Below are 11278 nucleotides of genomic sequence, written 5' to 3'. Positions count from 1 at the left end.
AGAAGAGTATGAGGTGAAACAATAAATAATTGTATGCATATCAAACACCAGAATGTCTTTGAAAATTGTAGTGGCTTCTTGAGATAGTCTTGGGGATACTTCATGATCATTATAATTGGGAAGTTTCTCTTAATAGCCTCATAAGTAACCTATATTTGTAGCAAAGACAGATGAGAGAAACTTTCCAGCTATAAGGGTAGTGATACACTAAAATATGCTTCCCATGGGAGTTGGTAAATTTGCATTATAGAAGTTTTAAGAAGAGGTTTATGAAACATCTCATAGGGATGGAATATAGTATACTTCATATTGCCTGTGTGCAGAGATGGGGTTAGGTGATCTTTTGAAATCTCTTCCAAATCCACATTTCTCTGATTCTTTATCTAAAATACTTAATATCCACTAAGAGCCTTTTAGAATATTTAAGGACATCCATGATGTTTGATTTATATTAGTGATGAGGATACAAAGTTATATTCTAAGCTTAACTATCAAAACAGATTGCAGAAATGTAAAAATCAAAAAAAAAAAGAAAAATTGCTGTAATAAGTATGTGTGGTCTTGGATTTTGTTAATGCTGTCTAGATTCATGATAGTCAGATTTTATTTATGTTGCTGTGATAGTTTCACTGGGCTGGCCCTTGGCTAGCCACCAACACAGCCGTTCACCCACTTCCCCCCCACCCCCAGGGGATAGGGGAGAGGATTGGGGGGCAAGGGTAAGGAGACTTCTTAGGTTGAGATAAGAACAGTTTAATAATAGAAATAAAACTTAAAATAATACTAATATCAAATAGCAGTGATAATGGTAACAGTAACAAAATATGTAAATGAGTGATAACCAGTGCAGCTGCTCTTCCCCCGCTGACCGAGCCCAGCCCGTTCCCAGATAACAATCCCGGAGGAGCGACAATCCCGAACTGAAACCACAATCCCGGAAGAGCGAGAGCCCGAGCGAAAGCCAGAGAGGGGCAAAAGAGGAAGTGCCCCTCACTGATATACTGGACATGATGTGATATGATATGGAATATCCCATTGGCATATCCTAATGCCAGTTTAGCTTATTAATTTAAATATTCCTCGCCCCCTTAGATCTGATAGACTGACAGAACACAAAGTCCTTCACTTTCAGTGACAAAAATGCAAACACTGGTGTGTTATCAGCGTCTCTCTCATAACAAGTCCTAGGCTGAAAGCAAAAGGCAGCACAATTCTAGCTACTGAAAAAGAAACCCAGCTCTGTCCCAGCTAAAAACCAGGACAGTTGCTGAAGATTTACTCTTGTTCCTTGCTATTATTTTTACGAAGTTGCCACAGTAGGTAAGAGGACATTATTTATGTCAAGGCAAAACAAAGAAAAGCAAGGAGCTAAGGAAACCAAGAATCATTTTACGGTTCTTCTGGGATGCACTGCACTGCCTTTCTTTCTACAGATTTTGTTAGAATTTTTGTGACTTCCTTTAGCTGACCTTGAATTAGCTTACCATATCGAGAACATACCAAACTTGTACTTAAAAATCAGTTTGTACTGCAGATACACTCATAAAAGCTCATTTAAGACTGACTTACAGCTTTGTCCTGTTGATGTGAAAAGTAGAAGTGTGACCTCCCCACAAACTGTAATTAGCTCACTTTTTAAAATGTACATTCATTTTAGTTTCCTGCAGTGTGCCACAGTTAAGGTTATTGCTCAATTTCTCTGAAAAAATCTGAAATGATTAAATATCGCAAACTTTAAAGGAGAACTAATCTATTTCTGTTTTTCATGTACAGTTCTCTATCGCTATATTTTCCACCTTATGTAAGAAATATCTTAAAGATAATTCTTAAAACTCTGTCAGAGATGACATCTTACAAACTGGAAGCCCTGCCAGGATTTCCTGATGAGATTGGAGTATTGTTTCAAGCAGGCTTTGGCTGCAGAATACCATTATAGTTTATGCTGTAAGCTTCAGTAAGCAACAGTATTCTTCAATATAGACTGGTATCTTTGATGGCTTTGCGAAATTAGTTGCTGTGTCTTGGGTAAAGAGGGAGGGAAAGGGACAGTTGCAGAGACTTTCAGCCATATTTTCCCAGGGATGTGCTTTCATATCTTCCACAGAAAATTGCATAAGCTGCACAGGAGACATAACATTTTGTCCACAAATTAATGAGGTTTTATTTTGAAAGAATACCAGTAGACCATGAAACTGCCAAACTTTTGTTTGATAATCTGACAGCTGAATTATTTTACGGTGGTTTTGGAGTACTTCCTAATTGTCAGTCCTCCCATCCCCCTTAACAGAAAGTGAGATTATCAAGAAGATAACGGTGTATTAGCTTCTTCATTCTTCTTAAGCATAAAGATCCATACTATTTATGGGATCAAAAAAACAGTATGCACTGTTGAAAGAAGTTTTCTTCTCCCTCCCATGCTTCTGACTGTGAATCCTGGCTCTCATCTGGCCTTTCACTGGACTACCTCATCTCTGCCTAGCTGAACTGATGGGGGGAGTAGGATTAGTGCTGTATTTAGTATGCTGCATTTGCTCAGTGCCACATCGGACAAGTGCTGTCTAAGCCAGCAGAAAATAAAATAAACAGCTAGGGCTGTTAGAAAGAGCTTGTGATAATTTCCTTCTTGGGTGGTCAGTGGGTTGGATCAAGCCACTACAGGCAATTTTAAGCTGTTACACCAAGTTTCAGACCTGTTCTTCACCCTTTTTGAGACGGCAAAATCAAATTACAGATGGGTTGTTTTTTTTTACTCTTAATCATTGTTCGCGCTGAACTTCTGCCTAATTGCCCCTAGCACTTTGCATTTAAATACATTATGTTCAGATAAGTCCTTTATCCTGGAAATCTGACAGCTAACTTCAGAAGTATTACATCAGTCTATAGTTTGTGCTTGTGGAAAAGAATTATTTCTCCATCAAAAATACCCAAAGAAAAAAAATTTCTACCATATGTAAACTTTTAGGTGACAGTTACTAAGTCTGCAATATTAAATTCAATGCAGTAAAAACATATATTGCAACTAGTTGTTTTCTGGAAGAGGCTTGAAGAGGGAGACAGTATCTCCCTTCCCTAATGAAAACAGTACTACTTGTAGGGATGATCTGGAAAATGTTGAGGTGGACTCTTACAAGCTCTTCTGTCCTTGATACTAGATGCCTCACACGCTCTTTTCTCGTCTAGCTTTCATTAAACAGTATGAACAGCCATAAGAGTGTCCCTAACAATTGCATGTAGACTTCCACCTAAATGTAACTTCATGTGTCTACTGTAATGCCTTGCAAAGTTGCATCCAACTGACAGATTTGTACTTGATGAGATGTGTGATTTGGATGAAGCTGCAAATCAGAAGTGAAGTGTCAGTTAATACGAAGCATGACTTTTCCGCATGCTTAAAATTCCGAGGACCTTCTTAGTACCGTATTATCCAAATGCATTCACTCCCTGGTTCCACAGCCATCTTCTTTGCACTTTTACATTTAACCAGAAGAGATGCCCACACTTTTATTTTCATTTCAAATCACATGTGAAAATATTATTTTTAATAGTTTCCTTCATAGTTTCCTATGTGCAGACTAACAGACTCTGTCTGTAAATGTGTTTATACAGAACATTATGTAGTTAAGGTTGAGTTTTTAGTCGGAAGGGTAAGTTAACTGGTTATGTGTTGTGTTTGGTTACATATTGGAAGTGCAGGGGAATTTGGTGTGGTGTGGAAGAGCTTAAGAGTTCACAACAGCGATTAATGTAGGTGTCAATTAATTTGTGATGCTAAGATTAATATAAAGTATGTATTTAATACATTGGTTTTCTGCTGTCAACTTTCAGTTTACCAGATGTGCTGTTTACTTACTCTAAGACGAGGTAATGCTTCCCTAGCATCTTTTTGCAAATTACCTTCCTTGGGAAATTTCCACATAGTTACAGGCTTATGTATTTATGAATTTCTGCCACTTCAAGATTTGAGGAAATTATTGTGATATCCCTGTTTGTGAAAGCATCCTTTTCTTGGTGGCTGTGAAAATGCAATTAGGATATCAGGACAATATAGAGGGAGCTTGTTCACTCAGTAAAAAGCACTTCTGCCCAGACCTCAAGCCATACGTACAAACGGTATCTCTAACGCCCTACTTTTTGGTGGGATTTAACGTGCATAAAGCTCATGCTGGTTCTCTGCATGCAATTAAATTGTCATCCTCTTGACATGAAGATGCATTTTCCCACCTGTAAATGTTGTTTCTCTTGAACAAACTCAGCCCACAATAATCTTTCCTTCAGTTTTATTGTTTGTTTCTGCCTGAGATGCATTACTGTTTATATCCTAACTCTGTAATTAATTCTGTTTTCAACTATTCTAATGTAATTTGTTTCACAATATGCTTCTTCTTAATTTAGTCTTGCTATGCATAATTTATTTATTACTTGCAGTGTTACATAAAATTTCCTCCTGATTGCACCTTGTTAGAGTGGAATTGTTTTCTTGGCTACTACTGGAAGTTAAGTGTCTGTTTGCTGTATTAGAAATATGATTTCATTTAAAAATTAAATTCCTGTTAAGACACTTGAGCAATGATTCCGTATATCAGAACAAATGGTTTAAAAAAAAACATGCAGTTTTGTTTTGGTAGTAGTCACATTTCAGATAAATAAGAAGTGGAAAAAAGAAGCTGAGAGATGTGCTTCACCAATAGAGTTCTCTGTTCTCTTCCATGTTTGATTTTAGAACAAACTGCACAAAACAAAATCCAGTTCCAACACAGTGTAAATCCATAATCTCCCCATTACTTACACGACATTTGCAAGAAGGCTTATTTCATTATGACTCATAAGCACAGCAGAAACTCAGTTAATTCCAAAGTCTTTTCCATAATGAATGCATTCTTTAGTCCCTGATTTGAGTCTATTAAGGGACCTAGATTGATTAATTCTTAAGACACACACAAACATTAATTTATATATGCATGCATATTTTGCATGCTTACATTCCCTCTAGGCTTTGACATAGTTAAAAGCATTTAAACTAAAAAAATAATAATAAAAAGGCACTGTTGCTGAGTGACTAAGATCCTTTGTTTTCTAATATTTGTTTCATAGTTGAGACGATTAATTCTAATTTCACTGCTGATTAGCTGGTAAATTATTTTTGAGGTGTTCTAGAGAAAGATGCACTTAAGTCTTGATTTACATGCAGAAAAGGAAATTCCCTTGCCTAGTAATTTAAACACTTTTATTCAGAATAAAGAAAAAGCATTATTACTATAACCTGCGGTTTAAAGTCAGTAGAGATCACGAAAACAAGGAGATTTTAAGTTATTACATTTAATACAAATGAAGGTAGATTATGCCTAATTCTGTCCCTTCTACAAACAGTCCTCTGTACAAAAAGCATATTGTTTGGGGCAGGGGGAAAAGGCAGTTTGGACACACCATAACACAGAATTCCAATGTGCTTGTGCATCTTACCTAGATTATTGGTAAGGTCTGTGATGGTGCACATTTAGAGTGCAGGTAGCTATGGAAGAGCAGGAAGGTAGATGTAAACATAAAGCCATAATGTAAATAGTGAGAAACCTCCCATTTTAAAATATTTTTTTATAATCATTATTCCATTGTGTGATGAAAGGGGATCACAAGGGCTTTTTTTTTTTTCTTACTATACTTGAGCAGTTTAACAACTGTGATGGATTATTTCACACTTTTAAGTGTTTAAAGTCATTTGGAATTCTTACAAATAGAAATCCCCTAGCTTAAGTGAAAGCTCTGAATTCAGTGCAAATACTGTATTACTGTGTCACACACAGATGATCGATGGTTCCTTTTGATCTTACAAACTGACTGTACACGGCCATGACTTCACACAGCTGTCAGCTGCTCTACTAGGCTAAAACAGAAGGCTAAAGAATGTGTTTAAAATTGAGGTCTATACTTAAGAGACATAGTCACAGAATCACAGAATGTTTGGGATTGGAAGGGACCTCGAAAGATCATCTAGTCCAATCCCTCTGCCGGAGCAGGAACCTACATGAGATAACACAGGAAGGCGTCCAGGTGGGCTTTGAATGTCTCCAGAGAAGGAGACTCCACAACCTCCCTGGGCAGCCTGTTCCAGTGCTCTGTCACCTTCACTGTAAAGAAGTTTCTTCTCAAGTTTAAGCGGAACCTCCTGTGTTCCAGCTTACACCCATTGCCCCATGTCCTATCATTGGACATCACTGAGAAAAGCCTGGCTCCATCCTTGTGACACTCACCCTTAACATATTTATAAATATTAATGAGGTCACCCCTCAGTCTCCTCCAAGCTAAAGAGACCCAGCTCCCTCTTTGTGAATATGAAGGAATGACAGATGGGTGGAAATCCCTATTTTTCTATTTCTATTTTTCCAGTTCTGGGGACAGCTAAATAGGGATTTATCCTGGATAGATCTTGGCAGTGCGGTGCCCGACAGTCCCCCCTGTATCTTGGTGAAATACTGTACATATTGGCTGCTGTACTTTCTAAATTAATTCCGATAAGTCAAGGCTTGGGTCTAAGTGACATAATCGAAAAAACTTATCACTGACCAGCATACAAGTCAAGACAACTGTTTCAAGGCCTCTTTGTGATTGTCAGCTGCTCTTGTGGTGCAGCACTTACACAGACTGAAACAAGTAAGCCTTATGCAGCTTTAGAACATCCGACATGCCTTAAAAAGGCACGACCTTCATGCAATTTTTAAGGATATGCAAGCTATTGAGATTGTTTATAGGCAAATACCATTGAGATGAACAAAAACAATGCTTCTGATGATTAACAAAGTTCTGTAGCTATTGGCTCTGTAGGGCAGGCATAAGCTAGTGCCTCTCCAGGAAACACACAGAAGACAGGATTTTGGATTGTTAAGACTTAAAGAACTGGGGTAGTCTGTGGATTTAAAATAACCACTTCTTTTGGGAAAATGATGTATACAGTGTTTTAAAAGTGACATATACCAAGAATAGTACGGTTAATTCAGCATGTTGAAGCTTCATGCTAAGTAAATACCAGTTTTATGAAACTAAATGAAGGACAGCATTATTTTCTCTCCTCTATGCTGATGAAAGTTCTCTGTTGGACAGACCTACTTCACACCTCTCTATTACTTCCACCTTAGGAGTTGTGTTTCATTAAGTGTGATTCAGTTTTCTACAGTTGTGTGTTGGGTTTTGGTTTTTTTTTTTTTCTTTCCCCAGGCCCTATATTTTATTTTAAAAGATACTTTTTGAATCTTTGCTTTTAAAGATTGTGGAGAAAATCCTCAGCTTGCCCCCTTCCTTTCAATGTCTATTGAACCAACCAAGATTTCATTGTACCCACTTCCTTTTTCTATCTGCAGTGCACCATGAAGCTGTTCCACCAATCCAGCTGAAAACACACTTCCTCCTGAATGACTCCACTAGCCCAATTAGATAGGCATTTCTAGCATGTTCAGACCATGCAGTGGAACACCAGTTTAGATAAAACTGAACATGTAAGCTAGGTCTGAATAAGCTGGCATCTGTACACAACAGTTCCAGTAAAACATGGAGGAACTGTGTGGCCTCAAACCATCTATGTTTTCTTGGGCTCCCACTTCTAGTGGGGGCATCTGCATTTATACCAGGTGAAATGTGCCAGTCTGTATGACAAATGCTTTGACTTTCTGTTTCACACTTGTACAGGACTCTTGTTGCTGGGTTGTTTTGTTTGGGGTTTTTTTTTTTTGCTCTTTTTCTTCCCCAGATGCCCATAACAGTAAAAACAGAGTCTAACTAAGGACACCTGACTTGCTGCTGACAGTGTATGCACTGAGGGAATTCTCTGCTTGAGATGCCTGTACTGCAGTGCTCATTTCCTGCTACTTCCCCTTCTGCTGCAGTTACAGCAAATGGAATAAATCACCAAGTTATACACAGCTTTCAAGAGACCAGTATCCTTGCTACTAACCAAAGGTGTTATTTGTAATCTTGAAATTTTGTTGCAGATGTACATGAGTCCTATCCTCACCAACGGTTATAATTTCTCTTCATGGTGCTTTATAGTGTTAAAGAGCTGTCAGGTTTTGAGTGCTTCATCATTTAATTTATGAGGTCAGGGACAGCAGATATTTGGGAAGCGCATGCAGCTACAACATGCCTGAGCTCGTGTGCTTGGTGACCTACTTCTGTCTCTGAATTCCTCAGGCTAGAATTCAAGTTTGAAATTTATTTCTTATGGCACTAGAACAAATGCAGTGAGTGGATGCCATATACTCAATGAAGTCACTCTACTGTGATGATGGGGATTAAATCGACATGTCTGTACCCAGTGCTTCATTTTAGGCATGCTAGTTTAAAGATACTGTAAATTCTAGCACCAGTAAAGGAGACTGGTAAGTAACAGCATCGGCAAAACAGAACACATGCTTCCCCCTGTTGGGGTCAGTCATGTATGCCGTATGATCCAATCTGTAACTCCACCAACTCAACCATTTTAAAATTATTTTTCCATCTGAAAAAGATGAGGAAGATAATTTTTGTCATCGCCACACTGATAGTGACCATGCAGCTTTTGTTCCATTAAAATAAGTTTAAGTATTGTTTCAAAACAGAAGCCGTTAATCTAGTATGTTGGTATTAAAAAGCTGTATGAATTTCAAGAAAAAAGTAACACACAATTGTCAAAAATAAAAACATTAAACAACTACACAAAATCTTTCTCAGTGTTCTGAATTTAGTGGCCTGACTGAGAGCAATCTTAATATGCAGTGATGGTACTGTGCCACTCACAAACTGCAGCAGTGTTTCTCCAGGCGATGTTCCCTGGTAGCCCATTATGCACCTGAAATTGATTTACAGTGTAAGCGAGAAACTAGAAACACTGCAGAAATCTAAGGGGGGGAGGGGGGGGGAAACAAAACAGTGCAAAGAAGCAAATTTTAAAGTGTTCATTAAGTTTTACCCTATTTTTTTGTTTAATTGTATATGAAGCTGTGGTAAATAAATAAATATTTCTTAGCATTTTTTTCCTAAAAGCATTAGCTTGTTCTTGCATTTAAACTCTGCTAGAGCGCTGTCCTTCAGATGGAGATTCATGTTCATACCCTTTTGGTGGGTTCAAACCTGTGTCCCAGAAGGAAAGGGCTATGCATATTATTTGAAAAAACCCAATGACAGTAAGCTTGATCTGTAACTTGGTTTAGTGATGACCATGTTTCATGCGATGGTCAGATCACAAGTATGCCCTGCAGACTGCATGCCCACATGAACACACAATTAATGTAATGAAATCTAGTCTGTCTACAGTTCACACTGTATGCACAGTCATGGAGGATTAAATGGCATAAAGGGTTGTTGAAGACTTTTTTAGCTTTAGGACCGTCTCCCCTGTCACAGGGACAGGGACCACAGCCTGTTGCCTGCGAAGCACAACCCTACCACTGGGGATCCAACTGCCAGGCAGGTGAAATGCTTGTAGTCCAAGGCTACAAAGGCTACTGACCTGCCCACCGCCCTCCCCTACAGCCTACCTCTGTCTTGCTGAATGCAGGTGACAGAACAAGCTTCTGTCACTGTGGCTGATGCACAGATTTAAGTATTGACAACCTGGACAACAGAAAAACAACTCCCAGGGTAATGGCAGCTCTAACACTATTTAGGTGGTGGGGGTGTGCAATGGAGATTTAACAGAAAAACACTGTGCAAAGAAAGAACACAGGAAATCTATTACCAAGCTAGTGTTAACAAGATGAGAACAGTTTGTTGTTAAGCAACAAAAAAATTCTAAATAATTATTTGTAAGAGGTAATTAAAGAGGTTAGACTTGACTCTGTATCTCCCACTTGATGGTAAGCAGGAGATAACCCTCCAAAAATCTGCCTTTCGCACTGGCCAACTACTGCATCAAAAGCTTCCTTCATAACTTGAGACACCTCATTTACACAACATCTTTTTTTTTTTCAGCTGAGGAGCTTGTTGAGTCACGTTTGTGAGGCACTGCCAAATCGCTGACTTGCTACCGGACAGCTGCAGTCACATTTTGAAAGCTGCTACTGCTGAGGCCACACAGTTTTACTCTTCATATTTTCTGTGGTACTTTGTACAAGGTACTCACTTCTGATATGAGAGCGAAGACAGAAGACAAGAAAACTGCCCATCATTCAAAAGACTGAATAGATAAATAGTTAATCAGTGCCAAATGCCACCCTGATTCTTTCTCAAGCTTCTCTGTAACTATTCCAAGTTTTTATGAACTGTACTTGGGAACACCACTGTGTTGCACTGGGTCTCAGCACCCTCCTTTAGTATTTCATTACAGGGAGCTGGATGCTTTGGTGGAGCAGAAAAAAAACCTGTAAGAACATGGATAAATATTGAATAAATACCTTCAGTTCTTTGTCCTGGTACATAAGCTGCTGCATGAAGTTTAACTGGTGAGTGTAACCAGTGCACAAAATGACCCCTGTGAAGTTTACAGAGTGACCAAATGGTTGAGGCTGGCAGGGACCTCTGGAGAGCCTCTGGTCCAACTCCCTGCTCAAGCACGGCCACCTGGAGCCAGGTGCCCAGGACCATTCCCAGATGGCTTTTGAGTATCTGCAAGGAGGGAGACTACCATCTCTGTGGACAACGTGTGCCAGTGCTCAGTCACCCTTACAATGACAAACTGTTTCCTGATGTTCAGAGAGAACTTCCTGCGTTTCAGTGTGTGCCCATTGCCTCAGGTCCTGTCTTCCTCCTCAGGGCACCACTGAGGAGAGCCTGGCTCTGTCCTCTTTGCACCCTCCTGCAGGTATTTATGTACACTGATGAGATCCCCCTGAGCCTTCTCTTCTCCAGGCTGAACAGTCCCAGCTCTCTCAGCCTTTCCTCATACAAGAGATGCTCCAGTCCCTTCATCATCCTGATGGCCTTTTGCTGGACTCCCTCCTTTGTATCCATGTCTTTCTTGTACTGGGAAGCCCAGCACTGGACACAGTACTCCAGGTCTGGCCTCACCAGTGCTAAACAGAGGGGAAGGATCGCCTCCCCTGACCTGCTGGCAACACTCCTCCTAATGCAGCCCAGGACACTACTGGCCTTAGCTGTAAGGGGATGTTGCTGGCTCATGTTCAACTTGGCACCTGGCAGGATGCCCAGGTCCTGTTCTGCCAGGCTGCTTTCCAGCTGGGAAGTCCTCAGCATGTACTTGTGCCTGGGATTGTTTGCAGGACTTTGCACTTCCCCTTGTTGAACTGCATGAGGTTCCTGTTGTCCCATTTCTCCAGCCTGTCCAGGTCCCTCTGGATGGCAGAATGACCCTCTGGTG

Source organism: Antrostomus carolinensis, unplaced genomic scaffold (genome assembly GCF_000700745.2).
Source record: "Antrostomus carolinensis isolate BGI_N321 unplaced genomic scaffold, ASM70074v2 scaffold11865, whole genome shotgun sequence".
Classification (NCBI taxonomy): domain Eukaryota; kingdom Metazoa; phylum Chordata; class Aves; order Caprimulgiformes; family Caprimulgidae; genus Antrostomus; species Antrostomus carolinensis.
The sequence above is the reverse complement of the archived record's forward strand: the minus strand, read 5'-3'. Positions refer to the sequence as shown.